At 34.9% G+C, this 24996-nt stretch overlaps 1 long non-coding RNA gene across 8 annotated transcripts in view; it reads left to right on the top strand.

Annotated features, from left to right (window-relative positions):
• The window catches only part of LOC111098070, a 293135-nt gene that overhangs the window by 243736 nt on the left and 24403 nt on the right, over positions 1 to 24996 (top strand). The window contains exon 7 of one of the 8 annotated variants that reach the window (XR_005366851.1): positions 15064 to 15132. The exons of the other annotated variants lie outside the window; for them this stretch is intronic. This is a non-coding gene — a long non-coding RNA (uncharacterized LOC111098070). The remainder of the gene's footprint in view (positions 1 to 15063; positions 15133 to 24996) is intronic. 8 annotated transcript variants of the gene reach the window in all.

The raw sequence follows: 24996 nt of genomic DNA, 5'->3' as shown, positions 1-24996 counted from the left end.
TGAGTGACAGAAGAGAAACAGGAGTCTCATAAATATACTTAATTTAAAGAATGCGTATTTCCTCTTAAAATCACTGTTATGCCTTTGTATTTCAAAGAAAATATTAGAGACTCTGTTGTACTACAAACTTCCTGTGAAGATATTTCTATTCAAACATCATGAAATTTTTTAAGATGGTTCTAAATTTAAATAAAACCTACAGATATTGTTCATGAAATTATAGTGATGGTGAAGTTTTATCATTTTTCTTTTTAGAAATTTAGATTAGCTATAAGAAGTTCTTAAAAGAGCATTGAAAAGACATTTAGACATTAAATAACTCATTTTGAATCTAGTATCCCTTTTAGCCCAGAAACCAACTTTGTTAGTTGAGAATGTGAATTTTTTAATTTTCATGGCCTTGGGTTTGATTATTTTTCTTTGTTTAGTCTGTGAATATTTTAGTAAGGATTCACTTTAAAAGTAATCCTGGTCCTTGTTTTTGCTTTGCAATGTTTGAAAAAATGACTAGAGGAGCTTTAATGCTGTCTTGTTCATCAGTGTGAATCAGATAAAAGATTAAAAACAATACCTAGAGCGTAGCTTTCAATTTGGGTTTCTGTCTGTTGAATTTTAATTCCATGGTGAGATTCCTGTTCAGACAGAAGGTAAATAAATAAATAAGTTCATAAATTCCACTTATTTCAGCAGGCTATGTCACTGGGGATGCATTATTTTTAAACCAAAATATCATCAGTGTTTTACATGATTGTGTTAGAGACTTCAGCCCTCCATGATTACTTTTCAAGAGTAGCACCACCTGTTTACCATGTAGAGGCTTTGAACATTAATAAGAGAAGCAAATGAAAAGTTAGTGAGCAGCCTCAGCAGACAATTGGTTGGTAAGGATATGGCACATGAATTACTACAGATTGCCTTCTCAGGACTTCCAGGCATTTGAGCAAGTACTACTGGTTTCCACTTCCCCCTCTCCTATTTTTGTCTTCTACTTTGGGAGACAAAATTTGGGTGTGGGATTGATATGCAGGCCATGGGGCATGGAAACCTATACAACTTTTGGTTTGCCAATGCCAGTATTTTGCCTCTATAGTGTGTCAGGGTTCATGAAATAATGGTACTTACTCTTCACCTGGCTGGGAAGCAAAGGAGTATGGCACTAACACTTGTCAAGGCAGTTACAGGTGGAAGCAATCATTGAGTTGAGAGCATTAAGGAGAAACAATTATGCACATTTTCAGTCTAATATCATGATAACCACAGGTTTCTGGACCCTACCCAAGCCAATTGCTTGAGTTGTAAAAACTGAGGCACGTGGCTTTTAAAAGTTAAGACCCTCTTGTTTTAAGCTTATTGATTGATTCACTGTGAAAGGAGTGCAGAATAAAGAATATGGCTTTTTAAAAAGCATGTTTCATAAATTTTATTACAAAAGCTTAATTTTTTTAAATAGCACTATGGCAGATTTATAGCCTTTACTCTGGTTTCTGCTGTCAAAATATGTTTATATATTCAAGATTTATTTATTTAAACAGCCTTCAAATATTTCCTGGGTGGTAGATATCATAGAAACCACTATGAATAAGAGAAACAAGACCCCTTCTCTCATAGAGCTTGTGGTCTAGAAAGGTCTGTATCTATACACCAATGATATATGTATGATAGAAGTCATGAACAACACCATGGGATTATGCAGTTTGGTACATAATGCGGTTTGGGGGAAATATATCAGAAAAATGTTCCCTAAAGTAGTGGCTTTTAAGATGAAGATTAAGGGAGGAGTTGGCTGCAGCCCTGGCGGCACAGCGGTTTAGCGCCGCCTGCAGCCCGGGGTGTGATCCTGGAGACCTGGGATCGAGTCCCACGTCGGGCTCCCTTCTGGAACCTGCTTCTCTCTCTGCCTCTCTCTCTCTCTCTCTCTCTATGAATAAATGAATAAATCTTTTTTTAAAAAAGAGAGGAGTTGTCCAGATGAAGAGTAATAAAGAATGTTTTGAACATAGACAATACCATTTACAAAGGTGCTTAGATAAGGAGGAACTTGTCACACAAGGGGAAATGAAGAAAAGTCAGTTTGGAGTAAGTAAAAATGAGTGATGGAGAGGTTGCCTTACCAGGAAGCTAGAGATAAGAGCAGAGTTCAATTTGCCCAGAACTTCGTAATTCCTGGTAAGGAGCTAAGCTTGAATCTAAGATAGTGAGTAGGTACTGAGAGATGTAAGCATGAATGTTTTAAGAGCAGTTTGATGAATTAACAGATCTCAGCACCTACTAGGTATCAGTTATTATGCTGGTAATTGAGGTATAAGATCAAGGTAAGATTGTTCCTGTTTTCCAGGAGCTTACTACCTTAAGTGGGAAATAGGAAAATCTCCCATTGCAATAAATGGATTTAGGTTTGAATGGAGGCATGAACCAAGTATTACTGGAGATATGAAGAAAGCAAAGAAAAAGGTCTTGAACTAAGCCTTTGAGTGGGTATCAGGATGTGTCCAGGAAAGATGGTATTTGATTAAGTCTGGAAGAATTTAAAGGACTTAGCTACATGAACCAAGAGTCAGGAGAGCCTTCCAGATAGAGAAAAACATGCCCAGAGGTCTGTTTGGCATACTTTGAGAATTGCCTGTAGGTTTAAGAATAGTTAGAAAAAAGAATGTGAGTAGGAAGGAGGCAGGAAATGTGGCTGGAAAGGCTTATGTAGCATACCTTTGCCCTGTTAAGGAGTGAGAGCTATTAAGAGATCTGTATATTTTATCACCTTCTAATTTTTGTAACTATTCACCAAATAAAATTCCAAACTTTGCCTTTGAAAAAGAAAGAAAGAAAGAAAAAGAACCATTAAATGGGCCAGTTCTCAGTAATACAGGTTACTCTTCTAACCATTTCTGTCACTTTTCCAAAGTCTATAAGAATTTATATGTATTCAACAAAATGTTAATTTATGCTTCAGGAAAAAGAACAGAGTAATATATACCTTAAGGTGATCTTTTTTGCATTTTGGATCTGAGGTTTGCATCAACCTGAAAAATGGAATACATTTTCAAAAAAGACATCAAATACTCAACAGAGAGGAAGGAAAAGGTCCCTATTTATCATGTTCCTGCAATCACTGCTGAGTGATGTATTGTGATTACAACTTTTTTTTTAATTGGCAGGCTTCTGGGAAGCTACGGGAATTGGTGACAAGATGATGGATCAGTTTCTCCATATTGGCTGGTTGATCCAACAAACCTAAAGCAGTTATTGACATTTGTCATTCAACATTGGAGCCATACAGACTCCTTTGCTGATTAGTCAAATAACTTCACCTCCCTTTAATTAATGTTTTAGGAGAAGAGCCTCACAGAGATGCTCAGGGGAGCAAAGTTTTATAATATAATGGAAAGGAAAGGTTACACAGTACCAGTTGAATAAAAAGAAGCGAGCATGGGGGGGAAAGAAGAAATCAATGACAATGTTTGAACAGCTTAACCCTGTTGGCCCTTGCATGTTAATAGATTATTTATGCATCACTTTGCCAGTGAGGAGAAATTAGTATGATTAACATTTTCTGTTTATTGACTGCTCATCACAGATTGGAAAAAAAAGTGTTTACATGTATTTTTGTTTATTACCTTGAAAAATCATTGACTAGAAAGGTCAGGAGAAGAACTCATCTTCTCATCCAAACTCAAAGAATTTTATCCTAAAGAAAAAAATAATAGTGTAAATGAACAGAAATGTGTTTTTCGTTGCTCTGTGAAGAAAAAGGGAAACTATGTTATTTCCAGAGAAAAGCCTTTTCAAATAGGTGGTTAGAAAAGAGCTTTGAAGTTTGACATGAATCTAATCTCATTCTTTAGTTAATAGTCAAGGATTTTCAAACAATCCTTATGATGTTGTCATAAAATTTCACTCCTTCTATGCCTCCCCTGATCATTTCTGTTTCCACCACCATACAACTCTAGTCATCCCCTGTGTTAGAAAAGAGCTGAAACCTAATTCTGTAATAGAGACAGTAAAACAGATACATAGGGAAGAGTCCAGAAACTAATGTGAGTTTGCTCCTTGATAAGTTATAAATAGAAACCACACCAGGTGCAGTTACACACAAAGGAAACTATATTTGCAGCAAATAAGGAGATAATGGAAAATAAATTATAGAGCCATGACTCCCTGAGCAAGGGTGAGTGGGTTTCTTGTATTTAGGATGAATATTTAAGTCTGGAAACAGTATCATATGCCAAAGGCTGGCATAAGGTCCTGCATATGCCTTAAGGAAACATACCTATGCATATACTGCATGTTATGTAAATAAGATTTGTGCTCCTCCTTGGACAAGGATTTTAGTACTATCATGAGGTAAAGGTAACTTAGTCATTCCATATTATTATATGGTCCATCTGCTCAGGCATGAGTTGGAGGTCGTGCTCCAACTGGTCTGGGAGATCTGGGCTGACTGGAGCTCTTCCTTAGCGCAGTCATTATTAACGGGGAATAGTTTAGGTTTCTGCCTTGGGATATTATGCCCACTGGGTCTTTTGCCTGAGTTAAGAGATAAACTGGACAGAAGAGCATAAGGAAAACTGTGAAACAAATGTTGATTGGTATAAGCAGGTGGGCAGTAAATGTCAAGTCTTGGGATCTAGCTGGTGACAGGTTTAGATTTAAATACCTTTAGAATACTTTAAGTATCTTAAAAACTCACAAACATAGGTTAGGTATTATTTAGGGAAAATGAATTTTGGAGTCTAAGTCTTATGAAAGATGAATCCACAGAGATCTCATCTGTATTAATAATCATAGGGACAGGGACCAAATGTATAATCCTAAACCTGGGATGGATTTCCAATCGTCCTGTCTTGATTTTTGGCAAACTGAGACAAACATAGACTCTGGAGAAAGGCAGATTTAGATATGAATCTTGTTTCTTACTTTCCAGTAAGCAACCTTGGGTAAGATTTAGAAAATTAAGGCATCCCAAAGTTTATGAGGTTGAGTAAAATCTCTCCTCTTTTTCTGTTTGTCTATCATCTACCTATCATCTATCTAAACACATATTAACTGTCCTTCTCTTCACCTTCCCATCTACCTGACCCTCCTACTGATCTCTGTCTGTATAAAGAAAACTAATTTTTATTTTATCAAAGAAATATACATATTTACATGTATTTCAAAAAGTCAAATAAGAGTATAACACTTATAATGAAAATTACTACAAATCCCATTTGTGAGGACATTCTTTTTTATTTTCATTATTTATACCCATATTACTAAATAACAGCCTAATAATGCTATTTCTTGATTTTCAGTTTTAGCCTTTATTTGTTGATTGTTCTATTATTGAGGATTAGAATTTAGATTTTTTTTTTTGTGCTTATACACATTTAAACACTTTCCGTTTCCCTATTCTGTCAAAACAAATGTATCACTATTCTGGGTGAATCGGTATTTAGTGTTAACCTTATTATAACTAGGGAAGTCTTACACATGGAGGAGCTACATGATATATTATGATTACATAGTTTTTCTTGTACATTTTATTTTCCTTGAAATTAACTATTGTCTACACATACACACCACACACTTTTCTTTATCCTGGCTATTGATTCTGGTAACTCCACCTCTCACCTGTCTTTCAAGACCCATATTACATAGATTAAATAGCTCTTTATTGTATGAGACTTAGCAGGTGCAAATTTTTAAAGATATAAGGAAGGTTAGCTTAAAGACTATCTTAAAATATATTCTTATATTTAATCTCGTATTTCATAGTGGTGTCATCAAATTCAGAGTTGGGATAAGGTGAAAGCTTTCCCTAATCCTAATTCCTCTCTTCTTTAATATGGAAAACTAGTGTTGTTGTTATTTAATTCTTTTAGTATTGATGTAGAATCTTCAACACTGCAGTAATTCACCCTCTTAAACCAGATGACCACTCTTAAATCTCTACTATGTAGAAATTCTAGAACTCTCACAGATGCTTCATGGTTTGAATATAGACTATTTCCTTTTGTGATTCCTTTTGAAATTTAGACCTGAGAGTAAGATAGTGATTTTTGGTAGCAATTTAAAGACAAGTGAATGGAACAGGATCAGGATGTGACTTAGGGGAACTCAGAACTTCAGCAACAATTGATGCAGAAGGAGTCAAAAGTCAGAGAAGAAAAGTCCAGGTTTTTTTACTCAGAGATTTGGATCTCTTGTCTGTGTCTTCACTTTGCATGCAACCCATCACCTGGAAGTTTATGCAGTCTGGACCTACTGAATTAGACCTACCGAAATTTGAAAAGCACTGGTCCAGGGGGGATAGTTGATGTTGAATTGGTAGACAGCTAAATCTATTCAATTATGTCTCTTTATCCAGATTAGTCACAAAAAGTTTGAGACTTGGCATTAAGAAAAAGAAAGGAAAGCTATTAAAACAAAACTGGAAGTATCAGGCAAAGGGAAAGTAGATGTGTATTAAACCAGCATAGTTTTGGAAGGGCAAGAAGCTCATTATGACTTAAGAGTAAAGTAGGGTAAGGCTTAAGGTATAAGCAAGGCAGAAATGATGGAAGATCTCAAATGCTTTACTAAGGACTTCTAATTTTATCTTGTAGGAAATTGGGTATCTGTTGTTGAGAGGCAAAATTCTATAATCCATGTTTAATTTTAGGTAGATTACTCCATTTATACTGCAGAAGATATTTTGGATTTGGGATAGAGAACAGAGAAAGAGAGCAGTTGAGAAATGTTACCATTGTCCCAGACAGTTGATGAAGATTTGAATTAAAACAACAATAGGAATTGAAAAAATGTACATTGGGGCTAAATTTAAGGATATAAAATGTTGGATTTGTGTGGCTTAATGACAAAAGTAATTGGGCAATACATTTAATCTTAGGAAAAGTGAGTCATATGATTCTAGTTTATTTCTTTGGTTAGGAGAGTAAGCTAACTTATTTTGTAGTATTATAGGCTTGATTGCATTCACCAAAAATATACATTCTGTAAGCATATTATAAAAATTGCCTGAACCATCAGGACCATTACAGAGATAAAGAAATGGCATAAAATGACATGGTTATGTAGGGAGCTATGTCAACTGGCTATCCAGTCACATATAAAAATAAGGTTTTTTTTCCTTCCTAAATAAAAATCTCAAAGAAGTTCTAACCAACTATTAAGCCTTCCTCTGTATAGCTCTGGTGACTCAGAGGGTGCTTATCCCCTACCAACCCTGGGTATAAATTCTGATTAATTCAGTGAGTTCATGGCATTTCTCTGGTGATTCTTATTAGTCATGGTGTGGACATGTGGCCTAAATTGGCCAAATCAAATTAAATGGAAGAAATTAGACTCCACATTTGAGGGAGCTCTTTTGCCTTCCCTCCTTCATTCGTCCATTAGCTTCTTTTTCTTCTAATGTGAAAGTAAAGCATAGGTTTTCCCATTTTCTTTTGGCAGCCATCTATTACTAGGAGGGGAACTAGTCCAAAGATGAAACAATGTGTAAATGGTATATCACATATATGAACACAACCTTGCTCCTTATTGTTATTTCTGAGCTACTGAGTAAAGCAACTCTGAAGTTGGCCTTCATTATGGTCTTACTGTCCTAGAAGATGATAAATGTTTTGTTTGTTTAAGCCAAAGAGAAAAAAGAAAAAAAAGATCTGTTCAAGTCCTCACCACGGGTACCTGTGACCTTATTTGGAAATGGGGTTTTTTGAATGCAATTAGATGAAAGGAAGTCATACTAGATTAAGATAGGCCCTGATGCAAGGACTGTGGCCCTCAAGAAAAGAGAACAGAAAGAATCAAAAGGAAAAGGCCATATAAAGACAGGGGCAGAAAATAGTTACACAGGTATGAGGCAAGGAATAGCTGGAGCCACCAGAATTGGAAGATGGAAGAAAAAAAAAAAAAAAAGATCCTCCCTTTGAGCCTTCAGAGGGCACATGGCTCTGCAACACCTTGATTTCAGACTTCTAGCCACCAGACCCGTGAGAATAAATTTCTGTTATGTTAAGCCACCTAACTTGTGGTAACTTTTTGTGGAAGCCCTAGAAACTACTACCCATAATTTTGAAAACATCTTTTTTTTTATAAATTTGTCTCATTAATGTAAGAATAAATTATCTAGAGCTTTTAATTCTTATTCCTTCTTTTCCCTCCTTTTGCCTAAAAAGGAGTAAGATGAGGATTTTCTATTTTCAATTATTGAACCTCTCATTGTGAGTGAGGAGGTATGTGAGTAATCTTAGTTTTCTACACTCAGGATAGAATGGTGGTATGTTTGGAGACCAAAACAACATGGTATTTTGAGGTACAGGGTCTAAGCCAATAGGAAACATTTTGCTTTACCAAATATAACTTCCAGAAAGGTTAACAAAGAGAAAATAAATTAAAAAATAACCTCCTGCAATATGATAAGGTAAATAAGAGCTTTATCTTTAAGTTTAATCAAATAACTAGAAATATTAAAAGTTAGAAGATTAGCATTTTATAGTTTGCTTGATCTCTTAAACCTGTAAAAGAAATGAATTTTTCTTATTACCTTTTATAATCAGTTACTTCATACACAGTCTGCATTTATTCTTTTAAGATTGATTGATTGATTGATTGATTGATTGATTTTAGAGAGAGGGTACCAGCACCCAGAGGGGAGAGGGAGAAGGAGAGGGAGAGAATCTTAAGCAGATTCCATGCTGAGCATGGAGCCAGACATGGGATTCAATCTCATGACCCTGAGATCATGACCTGAAGTGAAACCAAGAGGCAGATGCCTAACCACTGTGCCACCCTGGTGTGCCTATTTGATTCTTCAAATTAAATATACCATGTCAATGAAGAGTGACCTCTAGAATATCTTTAAATTGCTGGAATTTGCTTAGGCTTACACTTTTACTTTCTGTTTGAAAGCCCCTATGGATTCCTTTTTTATCTCATCCTGTTTTTATTCATTGCTATCTCACGTTTCTTTATTTGTTTACAATATGCAAACAGCCATTTTCTTGTCATTTTTATACAGAGGGGGAGTTGTGCCTCTTGAATGCTCTTATTGATTTCTCTGTGAATCTGTACAACTCTATCTAGATGTAATTGTTTATTATTAAATTGGGGTTTGATTTTCTTGCTTTTGGGAAGAAAAGCCTAGAAGTGCTCCCTGGTTAGTGAAAATGTTTATATTGAAAGAATGAGATACTAGTACATATGCATTGAATTTAGCATACTTTATATATGTATCTATAGGCATATAGACATTTGGATTTAGAGGTATATTTATGTGATAATGTAGGCTAAGTGTGAACAAATGCACTTTTTCAGGTTAATGTAGTGATGTTAAATGTAGAGTTAGTATATACAAATTTTGATTTTTGCCAGGAGTATTAACTAGCAGGATTGCTGACTATTGCTACTTCTCCCATGAAAATAAACTTGGAAAAAATTATAGATATGAAGGTAAAACATGGATTGTAGGAACCAACTCCAAAACAGAAAACCATAGGGTTGGCTGAAGACCATCTTGAGTTGGTGAATGTTGGCGAGAGGTAGGTAAGTACAGCCTAGGAGGAAGGCAATATTTGGAACAGGTAGAAGGAAGAGGTTTAGAATTCTCTTCTTACCTTTCTTCTTTCAGGCACTGGAAAAATTATTGCCTGCCCCTTCACAGCAGAAAGCAGGAGCAACATTTGCAGCGCTCATGCCCTCCTGGAGAGAAACTTTGATGCAAATAGTGCTAATGATAAGTTGTTCTCAGGCATTCACTCCTCTATCCTTCCCTCTTCTGAGCCCCCCAGGGCTTCTGGATTATAACCTAGACAGTTTGCTGCTAAACTCCTAACACTGCTTCTTCTTAAGTGGTTAAAAGTAAATACTGATTGGGTGAACTGCCAGATGTTGTGGTAATAGAATCTTTGGTCAGTAGTGGCTCTGTGCTACGTTGGATACATGGCCTACAGATTTTCACTTCTCCTGTCCTTAAACTCATTAGGACAACAGGACACAGGTCATTTCCCAACACAAAGTACTAAATAGGGTGCTATACTTCACAGAGAACAGGAACTTACCAGCAAAAGCTAAAACCTGAACACCTTGAAAGGACAGTGTTCTCAAAAGATAATAAACTGAACAATATGTACAAATTTTAATGAAATTAATAATCATTTAAACTAAGGCAAATGAATATTATAAGGAGATGGAGAAGATATTAGGATTATAAAAGGATAATGCCTATAAGAAAGCAAGTGTAATTATTAGAATGAAAATATAATAGTTGAAGTAAAGGATACAACAGGGGGCAATGAAAGAATGGAATTAGCTGAAGAGTGAATTAATGAACTGGAAGACTATGTTAAAGTTTTTATCCAGATGTAGCAAGAAAAGCTGGAATATATAAATGGGAGCTATGAAATATGGAAGACAGAAGTGCAAAGTTCAGAAAAACACAAAAGAAGGAATATTTAAAGCAATGAAGATAAATGACCCAGAATTAAAGATGAAAGATCTCATACTGAAAATGCACATTGAATTACTTTAAAAAAGAAACAAAAAGCTGCAACTGGAAACATTATAGGGAATTCAAGAATATCAAAAATGAACAAAAAATTCCAAAAGATTTTCACAGAGAAAAATCAGCCTTCCAAAGAGGAAAAAAAGACAAAAGACAAAAATTATCTGCCTCCCAGCCCCCCAAAAGAAGATTAACATCAGTTTTCTTAAGAGCACTACTAGATACAAGAAGGCAACAGAGTACATTTTTTATTGTGGTAAATATACACAGCATAAAATTTATCAATTTAATCATTTTTAAGTGTACAGTTCTAGGACATTGACTACATTCTCATGGCTGCTCAACACAAATAGAGAGTTCTAAAAATATGAAAGGAGAAAAGATTTTTAACCTAGAGTTTTATATCCTACTATACTTTCACTTAAATGTGAGGATATAATAAAAATTATCCAACACTTCAGAAGTTTTACTGAAAAAGCAACTACATTAAAAAGTTTGTAAAGAAGTTTTCAAATAATTATAGAAACTAAGAAATGAGGTAAAGTTATAAAAAATAAAGGTGGCCAAATACATGTAAATTGCTGAAGGTTATTGTGGTCTTTACATTATAAAACCAAACAATTAGCAAAAGAAAAACATGCTACTAAATCACCTCTTTATTTTTCATGAATCTTTCATTGTCTCAGTCCATGGTTTCCCTTACTTCGTCATTATTTTTTTCTTAAAGGCTAAAATACCTAAACCTGTTTACTCTTTTCTCCATTTCTCTTCATCCACCAGTTTATATTGTCCCCCCTTTTTTGTCCATTTCTCTCCATTAGATGGTAACATTTTTGGTAGAACTATACTTTTGCAGAGAATGTAAGAAAGTTAGAAATCAATTGTTAAGTGTGTCCTTATTTTGATTTGCTAGGGCTGCCATAACACGATATGATGGATGGGTGGTTTAAACAACAGAAATTTATTTTCTTGTGAGAAAATAGCCTTCTGGAGGATAGGAGGTCAATATCAAAGTATCAGCAGGTCCAGTTTCTCTTTAGGTCTCTCTTGTCTTGCAGATGGCTGCCTTCCTGCCTCACATGGCCTTTTCTCTCTCTTTTTAGAAGGACACCAGTCATATTGGATTAGGGCCCCACCCTCATGAATTTATTTAACCTTGATTAACTTCTTAAAGACCTTATCTTCCATTATGGTCATGTTCTGAATAATGGGGGATCGGTACTTCACCATATGAAATTTGAAGAAACATAAGCTGATAATAGTCCTGTTTTATAAATCTTTGTATGAAGGAGTTAAATGCCAATGCTAGATAGCAATCCTGAGAGCCAACAGTCACTGGGTACCAGATAATGTTCTTAAGGCTTCACATATTAACTAATTTGATCCCTACAACAAGCCTAGGAAATTGGTAGTAGGTCTTTTAATTTTTTTAATTTAAATTTTAGTTAACATACAGTGTAATTTAGGTTTTTCAGTAGAATTCAGTGATTCATCACTTACATAAATATTCATCACTTACCAATATTCATCACAAGTGGCCTTTTTATTTTATTTTAATTTTTTAAAAAGATTTCATCTATTTGTTCATGAGAGATACAGAGAGAGAGGCAGAAACATAGGCAGAAGGAGAAGCAGGCTCCTGACAGGAAGCCCGATGTGGAACTCGATCCCAGCATCCCAGAATGGTGCCCTGAGCTGAAGACAGAAGCTCAACCACTGAGCCACTCAGGCCTCCTGACAGGTGCCCTTTTTAATACGCATCACCCAACCACTTTCTTCCCCACTCCCTCCATCTACTCTCAGTTTGTTTTCTATCATTAAGAGTCTCATAGTTTATTTCCCTCTCTCCTTTTTCCCCCGTCCCATATGTTTATATTTTTTATTTCTTAAATTCCACATGAGTGAAATCTTATGGTATATTTCTTTTGCTGAATGAGTTATTTTGCTTAGCATAATACACTCTATTTCTATCCATGTCATTGCAAATGGCAAGATTTCATTCTTTTGATGGCTGAGTAATATTCCATTGTGTGTGTGTGTGTGTGTGTGTGTGTGTGTGTGTGTGTACACATCTTTGTGCATCAGTCAATACACATTTGGGCTCTCTCCACAGTTTGGCTATTGTTGATAATGCTGCTATAAACATCAGGGTGCCTGTACCCTTCAAATCTGTATCTTCTATCCTTTGGGTAAATACCTAGTACTACAATTGCTAGATTGTAAAGTAGTTGTATTTTAACTTTTTGAAGAACCTCCTTTTTTTTCTCCAGAGTGGCTGCTCCCATTTGCACTCCCACCAACAGTGCAAGAGGGTTGGCCCTTTCTCTGCATCCTTGCCTATACCTATTATTTCTTGTGTTGTCAATTTTAGCCATTCTGACAGGAGTTGGGTAGTATCTTATTGTAGTTTTGATTTGAAATGTTCTGAAAAAAAAATGTTCTGAAAATATCTTTTGAGTCCATCAGTCCAGTGTGTCATTCAAAGCCTTTGTTTCCTTATTGATTTTCTGCTTAGATAATCTGTCCATTGCTGTAAGTGGGGTGTTAAAGTCCTCAAATATTATTGTAGTATTATCTATGAGTTTTTTTATGTTTGTTATTAATTGATTTATATATTTGGGTGCTACCAAATTGAGGCATAAATTTACAACAAAAGGCATATCATAGTCAAATTCACAAAATACACATATAAGGAAAGAATCCTAAAAGTAGCAAGGTAAAAAATCCTTAATCTACAAAGGAAGAGAGATCCTGTTCGCTGCAGATCTGTCCATATAAACTTGGAGAGCCAGGAGAAAGTGGCAGGATATATTCAATGTGCTTAATGGGAAAATTATGCAGCCTAGAATACTTTATCCAGTAAGATTGTAATTGAAAGTAGAAGGAGAGATAAAGATTTTCCCAGACAAACAAAAACTAAAGGAGTTCATGACCACTAAACCATTCCTGCAATAAATTCTAAGGGAGACTCTTTGAGTGGAGAGAAAAAAAGACCCAAAGTAACAAAGACTAGAAAGGGCCAGAGAACATCACCAGAAAAACCAACTCTACAGGTAACACAATGGCACTAAATTCATATCTTTCAGTAATCACTCTGAATATGAATGAAATTAATGCTCGAATCAAAAAACAGAGGGTATGAGAATGGTTAAAAAAAACAAGGTCTATCTATATGCTGGCTATAAGAGACTCATTTTAGATCTAAAGATACCTGCAGAATGAAAATGAGGGGATGGAGAACCATTTATTGTGCTAAAGGACATCAAAAGAAAGCTTGAGTAGCCAGACTTGATAAATCAGATAAACTAGATTTTAACACACAGACTGTAACAAGAGTCATAGAAGGTCATTATATCATAAGGCCTATACATCAAGAAGATCTAACAGTTGCAAATATTTATGCCTCCAACTTGGGAGCACCCAAATATATAAATCAATTAATAACAACAAGGCATAGCTTCCGTCAGATCCCTGCCTTCTCCTTACCTGTGTCCAAGCTGTTTTATCACAGGTGTACTAGTGGATTTCAAATGTCCAAAATTTAGAGACTGTCAGACCAGGAGCCTGTGCTGATCCTCTTGGGGAGGGTCTCACCTTTCTTTTGCCAGTTGCTAGCCTGTGCCAGGAACATAGTCACGCAATTGCATGGTGGTTCACAGTTCATGGCAAGGTAGCACTCAGGCGTGCTGCCCTCATCTGGAGTCCCTGCCCTGCTCCTATGCCTGTGAGTGGTGTAGCATGTTCATCCCACCCTTTCTTGCAACCCAGGAGATCCTTAGTCCATGCCGTCCACTCCTGGGTCTCTGCTAGTCATGGCCCCGGTGGTGGAGGCCTTCTAAAATTTCAGACTTTGCACTCCATTGCCTATAATACTTTGCAGTAGTCTTTGTAAGAATGGCTCCCTTCCCTCTGTTGTTCCCACAGTTAATCTCACCCAAATCACCTCTTCATACCTCCTACCTTCCAGAAAGTGGTCACTTTTCTGCTTGTACACTTGCAGCTTTGTTCTCTCAGACCTCAAACTGATTTCTTGGGTGTTCAGAAAGATTTGGTAATTGTCTAGTTGTGTTCAAGTGCTGGGGCAAGTTTAGAGTCCCCCTACTCCTCCACCATCTTAAATTAAGTCTGACTCTCAGTACTAGTTTTGTAATCCTAATTTTACAGTTGAAAAAACATTGTATAGGCAAGATCAAAAGGTGGAAAACAAGAAAACCAGAATTCAAACACAGATAGCTTGACTATAGTCCCTTTCCTCTAACTAACCCCTTGATCTTGCTATACTCCCTTTTGTAAGCTGAGGAACCAGACACATGTTTATTTGACTTCACAAGCTATTTTGTTGTGGATGTTCACTATGAGAGTCAAGATGCTAGTTCAAAGAGCACTGACTGCAGGTTCTTTCTTCACCTGAGTCAAGGAGTTGTTTTTGAGAGACCTTAAAGATGAGCTTAATTGAGGAGCACAGCTCTCTGTGCAAGATATTTTATACCAAGCAAAATAAACTTACTTTGGAGTGTCAGTGGGAGAACTGAGAGCAAGTTGCTTTTGTTGTGTTTTTTTTTTTTTCTCTGTTTTGTTCATTAAAGAAAATGGAACCTGTGCATCAGAACACCGGCTCAGAAGCAGATCAAGGATGAGTACTTTGAGAAACACAGGTAACTAGTTACTTCCTTACTCCTGCAGTTCCATTTGGTCTGTGAATTATATATATATAATTATATATATATATATAAAACTTTGGTAAAACCACGAAGAGTTCAACAAAGTGCAGTGTTGTGGTATGTGTCTTGGGAGAAAAGATCTAAGAGAATTAATTTGTTGTTTAGAAGTAAAGAGCAGTTCCTGTAGGTTAGCTGTTCTATTTGGGGGCTTGGAAGGAGAAGTGATTAACATTTCTTTCTGTTCTAGCAGGCTGTGGAATAAGACTCAGTATAAACAGAAGGAACTATCACACTTCTTGTGGGCAGAAATAAAAATCAAATGGAAGCTAACCAAAGTTCAGTAAAGACAATCTAGGCATTATTTTGACCAGTTCAATAAAAAGATGTTGGGGTTTAATTCAGTTTAAATAGAGAAAACATATTTTGGGAAATGCTACTTCAGTTTTCAAGTACTTAGCAAGAATTATCTAAATTGTTTAATGTAGGGACTCCTGGGTGTCTCAGTGGTTCAGTGTCTGCCTTTGGCTCAGGGCATGATCCTGGCGCACTGGGATCGAGTCCCACATTGAGCTTCTTGCATGGAGCCTGCTTCTCCCTCTGTGTCTCTGCCTCTCTCTCTCTGTGTGTCTTTCATGAATAAATAAATAAAACCTTAAAAAATAATTTCTAATGTATTATATGAGGTATCTGAATTAGAATGCCAATAAGTATTTTCTCCTTGAACTTAATCTCAAACTCCAAAATTAGGCCTTTGTAAATGTATGCAGTGTTCTATTCTCTAAATTTTTCAACTATTCTGTGCAAACAAAAGATAACTCCACTGAATTATCATCTTGCCTCATTTCTAAAGAAAGACCTCAATGAAATGATAGTATAAATGTCTTTAAATATATTTTTAGCATCATAGTTTATTTATGAATGTATTTTATTTTAAACAGTTAACACAAGAGCAGCATATAATGGAAAATGTGGGATGTTCATTTCTTCTCTCTCCTATAATCCCACTCTTCTCCATAGGTATTTGTAATTATTAATTTCATGATTAATTTTCTATTTTTCCTATGCTTTTATATGTGTACACATATATCTACTTTTTTTTGGATCAACTATATTAAGGAATAATTGGCTTGCAAAAACTGCACTTAAGTAATGTATACAATTTGTTGGGTTTGAACATAGACATACATCAGTGTTACTATCACCACAGTCAAGGTAATAAGCATATCCATCAACTCCAAAATCTGGTTTGTTTTTGTTTGTTTGTTTTGTGGTAAGAATGCTTGACAGGGGATCTCACCTCTTAAATTTTTAATGCATAATATCTTATGTTAACTACAGGCACTCTACTGTAATTGTAGCTTTATATCCATTGAATAGCAACTCTCCTTATTCTCCTTCTCCACCCACTGGCAACAACCTTTCTGTTATCTGCTTCTGGAAGTTTGACTTTGAGATATAAGAGTAATTAAGCAGTATTTATCCTTCTGTGATTGACTTATTTCACTTAGCATCTGGAAAATACTATCTTCCAGGCCCATCTATGCTGTTGTAAATGGTATGATTTCTTTTTTTTTTCATAAGACTTATCAATGTTCAATTGTGTACATATACTACCCAAATTAATTTACAGATTTAATATTGTTTCTGTTAAAATGCCCTATTTTACAAAAATAAAAAAAAAGTTATAACATTCACTTGGAATCACAAAGCACTCAAAATAGGCAAAGTTATCTTGAGATAAAAACACAAGTCTGGGGCCATATTTCCTGATTTCAAAATATATTACAAAGGTACAGTAATTAAATGGTGTATAACTGGCATAAAGACAGGCAAATAGACCAATGGAACAGAATAGAGAGCCCAAAAGTAAATTCATGCATAAACACTCAACTGATCTTCGATAAGGCTGCCAAGAACACACACAGGAAAAAGACAGTCTCTTCAACAAATGTTATAGGGCAAACTGGTCATCCAAATGGGGAAGAATGGAACTGTTGGAACTCTATCTTACAACATAAATAAAAATCAACTGAAAATTGATTAAAAACTAAAACATAGACCTGAAATTATTAAAACCTTAGAAGAAAACATGGGGGGAAAGCTTCATGACAATAGTTCTGGCAATGATCTCATAGATAGGAAGGCAAAAGCAAAAGCCAAGTAGAGAAGTGAGACTACATCAAACAAAACAGCTTTGCAGCAAAGGAAACAATCTGCAATGTAAAAATACAACCTGTGGAATGGGAGAATATATTTGCAAAATATATATCTGATAAGACTCTTTATAATGGGTTAATATCCAAAATAATACAAGGAATTCCTACAACTCAGTAGTAAAAAACAAAACAAAATGAAACAAAAATTTGATTAAAAATGGTCTTAGGACTTGAATAGCTGGTTCTCCAAAGCAAACATAAATGCTTAGCAAGTGAATGGAAAGGAGTTCAAAATCACTAATTATCAGGAAAATGCAGATCAAAACTACAATGAGATGTCACCCCATATCTCTTAGGATGGCCATCATTAAAAAAAAAAAAAAGAGTATTGGTAAAGCTGTGGAAATATTAGAGTTCTGCATACTGCTAGTAGAAATGTAAAAGGCTATTCAGTAGGTATGAGATCTTGGGAGGTTATTTAACCTCTCTGTGGTTTGATCTTATCATGTGCAAAATGGGGCTAGAAAAGAGTGCTCACAAATCTGTTAAGAATATATATGTGTAGCCACTTTTATGTGAATATAAAAGCACATATATATATAATATATATATATACACATAGTATTTCCAAAGTGATTACCATGTACCAGATAATGCTGTGTGTGTGTATATTTATATTTAAACTATTTTATGCATAAATGCATATATACACAAACACACAGAACATTGCCTGGCATATAACAATCACTTTGGAAGTATTGTCTTTTAATGTTACTACTATAAAAAAAAGGTGCTTTTTTTCTACATCTTGACCCAAACTAGATCAAGTTTTTTAACTTAAAAATTAAAAAAATAATATGCTAACACATGGAAAATAAGATTTTATTTATTCATGAGAGACACAGAGAGGCAGAGACACAGGCAGAGGGAGAAGCAGTTTCCCCGCAGGGAGCCGAATGGAACTCCATTGCTGCATCAGGGATCACGACGGGAGCAGAAGGAGGACGCCAACTGCTGAGCCACCCAGGCGTCCCAGGGAGTAACTTTGTATATATATTGGCTATCTATAGTTCTATAAATTATTTACTTTTATTCTTACCTGTTTTTGTTTTTGTTGTATTATTTACATATTGTTATGTAAGAGTTTTTAAATATATACTTGACCTTAAACCTTTTGGTGCCATACATATTGCAGCAAGTTTCTTCTGTTACATATATTATCTTTTAAATTTACTTACAATTTTTGTAGTCATACAGAAGTTTTCAGTTTTTATAAAACAAACCTGTCATCTTTTCCTCCTGTGGTTCTGAAAGATGTGACTTGCCTGGCAAGGTCTTCCATAATCTCATATAAAGATACATTGTATTTTCTTATAATGCTTTTTGTTTCTTTATTAAAAGAAAGTTATTTAAAAACTTTATTAAAAGTTATTAAAATAATAACTTTTTAATCCACATGGAACTTAATTTTATGTATGTAATAAATTTGGAATGTAACCATTTTTCCTTCAAATGGTTAGTAAGTTGTTGTCAATCTGTTTACTGAATTTCAGTTTTCCTTATTGATATGAATACACACACACACACACACACACACACACGCACATTTCTGGACTTGCTTGTCTTCCATGAAGCCATTTGTCTATTCTTAATATCATACTGTTCTAATTTTAGTGATTTTTGTTATGTTTTATAGAAAAAGCCTCCCATCTCATTTCTTCTTTAGATATTTGAAGTTTTTTTTATTGGAACTACACTATTTTTGTTCACTTTAAATACAAGGACTTTTGTAACAAAGCACCTGAACTCCAGTTTCATAATCTTAGGGTGTTGTTATTATTGTTATTGTTCTTGATGATTGTAGAAGGTTAGGAGCCAATATGGTAAGGGAAAGATTACATACTCCTACACACACATTCATATATACATACACATGCATGCATATACACATACATATATACATATACATAGAGACATGTATATACACGTAAACACATACATATACACACATGCATACATATACATGTACACACACACTATTTTGGTACTATTAGAAGGTAATTAACTGACTGGTCTTATGAAACAATAAAGTATATTTCCTGAACACATTACCAATCAGGCACTCTAAATACGTTATTTCATTTAATCCTCCTGACAGTGCTATGAACATTTCTACTTCTGTATTCTGGAAGAGAAAATGGGTACTTACAAGTTAAGTAATTTACCCCAAATCTCAGAGCTCACAAACACTAGACTTCTGGATTCAAACTCAAAACTGTGAGTCCAGAGTTTTTTAATGTGATTATTGTCTACTTTTCATTTTGTTGTTGTTGTTGTTGTTGTTCACCTCTGATCCCACTACCCCTTTGCTATGCCTATTTTCTAAGACACATGAGTTTTATATTATAAGCCAGGCTAAAATTGGCATTGCTGGGCAAGTTTATACATGAAATGTGTGGCTATTCTCTTAATTTCATAGTTCAGGCATACTCATTTGCTTGCTTTTCACTTTATAATGCTTTAGAGATACTGTATTTCTTTTTTTTAACGAATGGAAGGTTTGTGGCAACCCTCCACGGAGAAAGACTATTGGTGCCATTTTTCCAATAGCATTTGCTTCCTTTGTCACATTTTGGCAATTGTCACAATATTTCAAACTTTTTCATTATTATTATATTTGTTATGGTGATCTATGAGCAGTGATTACTTCTCACTGAAAGCTCAGATGATGGTTAGCATTTTTTAGCAATAAAGTGTTTTTTAATTAAGGTATGTGCATTGCTTTTTAGAAAGAATACTATTACACTCTTAATATAGAGTATAGTAATATGATTATATATAGTCATATATATAATAATATTGATATATATGATTATATAATCATATAATAACTTATTTGCATTGGGAAATAAAAAAATTCGTTTGCTCACTGTATTGCAATATTTGCTTTATTGCAGTGGTGTGGTTTAAACCTGTCTCCAAACTTTACCTGTATAAGTTAATTTATAGGGCAGAAATTGGCCCTATAAGGACTAGACCGTATTTTACTTAAAGGACCAGATAGTAAAGAACTGGTAATAAATATTTTAGACTTCAGGCCACAGGGTAGTATTGAAACAGGCTTCGATCATATATAAATACGCATGACTATGTTCCAATAAAACTTTATTTACCAAAGGAATTGACAGGAGTTATCTGTAGACCCGTCATATAAAGGATCTACAGTGACTTGTGGGGTTGCTTACCTTTCTTCTGTGATTTCCAGTTTTGTTCAACAAACAGTTCGGTCCAATCAGCATTTATTGAACTTCTACTATGTGCCTTGCTGAACTTAGAATGGATATGAAGAAAATGCAATCTCTGCTCTCAAGGAGCTCAAAATCATTTTCTTTTCCTCTTTTTTCCACCTTAAGCTTGTTGCTCACATTCTTTTCCTTTGTAATTTGGATGCAAGGCTTTTGTTTAGTTGCATTAGTTTTTTTTAATTAGTAATGAAGAAACATATCATGTTTCTAAGATAATAGTTATAGCTTTTATTTATTTGTATATAGTGCCTTTTATACAACATTTCAAATATTGCATTATCATGGAACATAAATGTATTTTAAATGAAGAAAATAACATTTTAATGAAGACAAAATAATTAACTGCTGAGATTACTTACCTTTGCTCTAGTTTTAATCTTGTGAATGATGATAAAAAAAGACAGAATTCTTTCTATGCACGAATTCATCTACAATTCCACCTGGTGGTTTGCTATTATCAAAGTCTTTTAAAAAGTCTTAGTTAATACATATGTATGATCTCTCCAAGGACAATTTGATTTATCCTCCAGCCAGTTCCTATTGCATATGTAACTTCAATAAGCATCAGAGGATAATGAGGTGGTGTGGTCCAGTGTGTAGAGCAATTACTGGGCTTTATCAGGTTTCTAATCCTTTCTGAGGTTCCAGGAAAACTCTTCTTGGGTCCCTGGGCATGGGTGACAGTCTGTGCCACCTTCAAAGTAATCTAGAGGTTGGAATTCCACTGTGGTTCTCAACTATTAGCAAAAGCCTGGCTCAAAGCCTTAGTTGAATTCCAAAGGTAGTCTACTCAAATAGTCCTCAAAGGTCTTTGTTTTTAATGTGTCTCTCAAACTATTTCTGCAAGCAGAGACAAATAAAATGACATGCATTCTCATTTAGTATTTCCATATTTGCTTTGCTTTTATGTTTATCTTTTGATAAAACAAAAAAACAACAAAAATATTTTTTCCAAGAAGTGTACCTCTTACAGGATTCACAACAAAATACATCATCCAAATTATCTTCAGTCTCATAAATGACAGGGCTTTTGCCATGCGACAGGAAGTTTGTATGTCAAGGTGAATAATCTGCATTACTTTTGTCCATCCATGTAAAAGAGGCTTTTGAGAGGGGGATTGGTAAAATTGCTCTGCACTTGATTTTCCAAGCTTGCAATATTTAAATTGCCCAAATAGAAGAAAATTAAAGAAAATGGTTGGAAAAGAAAGACAGTGGAGTCAGTATTTTTTGGATACCTTCTATGATGCAGGCACTGTAAAAATTTGGATTCTGTGAACAGAGAGATCTAAATTCAAATCTTGGCTTCAACACTAACTAGCTACATGTTTTATGTAATTTCTTACTTCTCTGACCCTCAGTGCTATCATCCATAAAATGGGAATAATAATAATACTCACTGTCTTATAGAGAAGATGCATGGACTGTCTTTAAAACACACCTCATTCAGACTAAGGGTTAAATTCTTATAATCTGTTAGCATTAGCTATTGCTTTTCAGTTAATTTTGTTGTTAATAAAAGTCATCATAAACATACATATTCTTCATTCTACACATATTGATAATTAATACTATTTGCTGAGAATCTGTGCAATAGTTTTCTTGCTACAATCGTTCCTGTCCTATAGAATTTTAAAGTCTAGTGAGAGATATAGACAAATATGATATAGTAAACCTGCAAAAATGTCAATATATGAGTTTATACAGGTATTTATTTATTATACAGGGTTTTAAACCTAGTACACAGGAATCATGTTTAATGTAGAAGTAGATAGGAGTTAGGAGAGAGTTGAAAAGAGTGGTGACACCTAAATTGAGAATAAAGTAAAAAGTATGTAGGTGATGGAGTAAGGGAAGAAGTATCTTATAGGCAAAAGGAACTTTATATGTTCAGTAAACTTTGCTTATTCTGGAAACGCAAGTATTTCAGCTTGACCAAGTTGTAGAGTAGGAGGAAGGGACTGACACCAGTTGTATCCAGAGGGGATGAGGAAGCAGAGAGAAAAACATCAAGGTTCTACACTCAGGACTATTGAATTTGATACTTATCCTGATAGTAGTGGGGGTTTCAATCAAGGGAGTTAATCCACTATAAGGCAGGCATTATACCCATGTTACAGGTGACATAACTGAAGTTTGGAGATGATATATATTACAAAATTAAGGTTCTGTTCCAGCACTCAAATGGTAATTAAGTTCCCTGTTCTCTGTTTTGAGATAATTTGGGAATTGCAGAATGTAGTTGCAAACTAGAATTGTATTTTTATTTTACAAATGTATATGCCCAGAAGAGTAGGTGAACCTAAAAGAATTATGATGAGGTCCTCTCCTGTCCTAACATCCTGCCTAGTCATTCTGCCTGTCTTAGCCTAGCAATGGTGTAGGTAAAATTAAAGGCTCAAATACCCTTGTGATACAACTCACTCACCCCAGCCCAAGAGTTACTGTTATGAAGAGCCGTTTGCGAGATTTTGGCATACTAACTCCACATTCTTAGAATATATTCTGAGAAAAAAATATATTCTGAGGATGTTTTGTTTTTCTTTCATTTTGAGGAAGATAAAAAATGTAAAAATGTCTTAGATTTAATTAAAGTTTCTAATGAATAGAAAAAGAATCTGATCAACCAAACTATATACAATGGTTCTTCCTGACTTTATGGATAGGAAAGAAAAATAAATAATTCATGGAGGAAAACGATTTAGTGGCTACCATCTTTTTGGTTCTGTACTACGTATGTTGATTCTCTAATTTAAACCTACCATTCACTTTACCATTTAAAAAGTGTTTACCAAAAAGTAAAAGAAAAAGCACACTCTTGTAGGAGTACCTCCTGGTGTGGCTTAGCAGACCAGAGAGACGGTATCTCAGCCTTCTGACAGGAAAATGGAGAAAGGAAGGTTGATTGATGGAGGTTTGCTGGTACACAGAAGAGTAGTGCAGCTGTCCTTTAACTCACATTATAGAATTGGGTGACTGCAAAATGATCTAGCTTCATTGGCATCAACATCAAGGATAATTCAACAAAGAATGGCTTTGGTACTTAGACATTTAGGCATTAATTTTCATCCATAAATACAGCATATTACCCCTCTACCATATGGAAGATGAAATGGAAAGTGTTAGGGCATCGTACCCTCAAGTGCATACTCATGGGGATCCTAAGAGAGTATATAAGAATACAAAAACCCATTTATGGTAACTTGGGGGATTTTATTGTTCATGTTTTCTCAAACTCACCTTCATATTACACTTATGGAGATTATAGAAATCTTATTGTGTTGAGGTGTCATTTTACAGGCTATCTCTTTGGTGACTTTTAAAATTTCTTTGTTTTTGATGTTCTGCAGTTCTAATCTGATATGTCTACATGTATCTATTTGCATTTATTCCACTTGGAATTTGCTATGGTAGTTGAGTCTGGAATTTCAGATCTGTTTCATCAGTTACAGAAAATTATTGGCTATCTTTTCTCTAAGCTTTCCATTCTTTAATTCAAATTAGATATATGTTAGCCTCCTTATTCTTCCTTCATGTCTCTTTCATATTTTCCACCTCCTTGTTCCTCCGAAATACAGTTTTTGAACAACCTCTGTGTATACTGCAATCAGAATTTATCTTTTTAATTCTAATATAAATTCATTCAATTTTAATTGCATTTATATTTTATCCCTAAAATATCTATCTAATTTTCCCCACATCAGCCAGATTTTCATTTTTAATATTTTATTCCTTTCGCCAATTTTGGTACCTTATGCTTACCCATACACCTTAAATACATGTTATGCCATATCTGATGGTTATTTTATCTGGATTTCTGTGAAATTTAGTTGTGTGCTTTATTTTTCTCCTGACTCTACTTGGGATGGCTTGTTTCCTCATGTGTTTGTTATATTGTGAGTTCATATCTGCTAAAGATTTATCTGTGGGATAAATGAGGCCTGAAATAAGGATAGGGTTTCCCCTAATCATTTGTTTCTTCCAGCTGCCTCCAAGATACTGCCAGCCAACAACTAATCCATGTTACTTTTTAATGTTGAGATTTCCAGAAATATCTAAGCCAAACCTGCATGAGAGAAGTCCTCAAATATAAAATTATGGGGGTATACTTTACTATTTTAAGCAGATTGTAGCTAAGATAGATACGTTTTCTTGTCAACAAACCCTTTCCCTCCTGAACATTTCCTGGTCTACATTTGAAGGCATAGCTGCTTAGTTCCCACCCTTTTGAAGCAAGCTCTTTGCTCACACATCAGTTTACTTGGGCTCAAGGTCATTTCTACTGTTTAGGGTACAGCCATTAAAACCTAAAATTCTTGGTTACTGAGATTGACAAGCTCCCCTAGGGCATCCGTGGCTTTAACATCAGCTTGCCATTCTGATTGCTATCTCTCTTT

This window comes from Canis lupus, chromosome 11, assembly GCF_011100685.1.
Source record: "Canis lupus familiaris isolate Mischka breed German Shepherd chromosome 11, alternate assembly UU_Cfam_GSD_1.0, whole genome shotgun sequence".
NCBI classification, from domain to species: Eukaryota; Metazoa; Chordata; class Mammalia; order Carnivora; family Canidae; genus Canis; species Canis lupus.
This window is presented reverse-complemented; position numbering and strand designations above follow the sequence as displayed.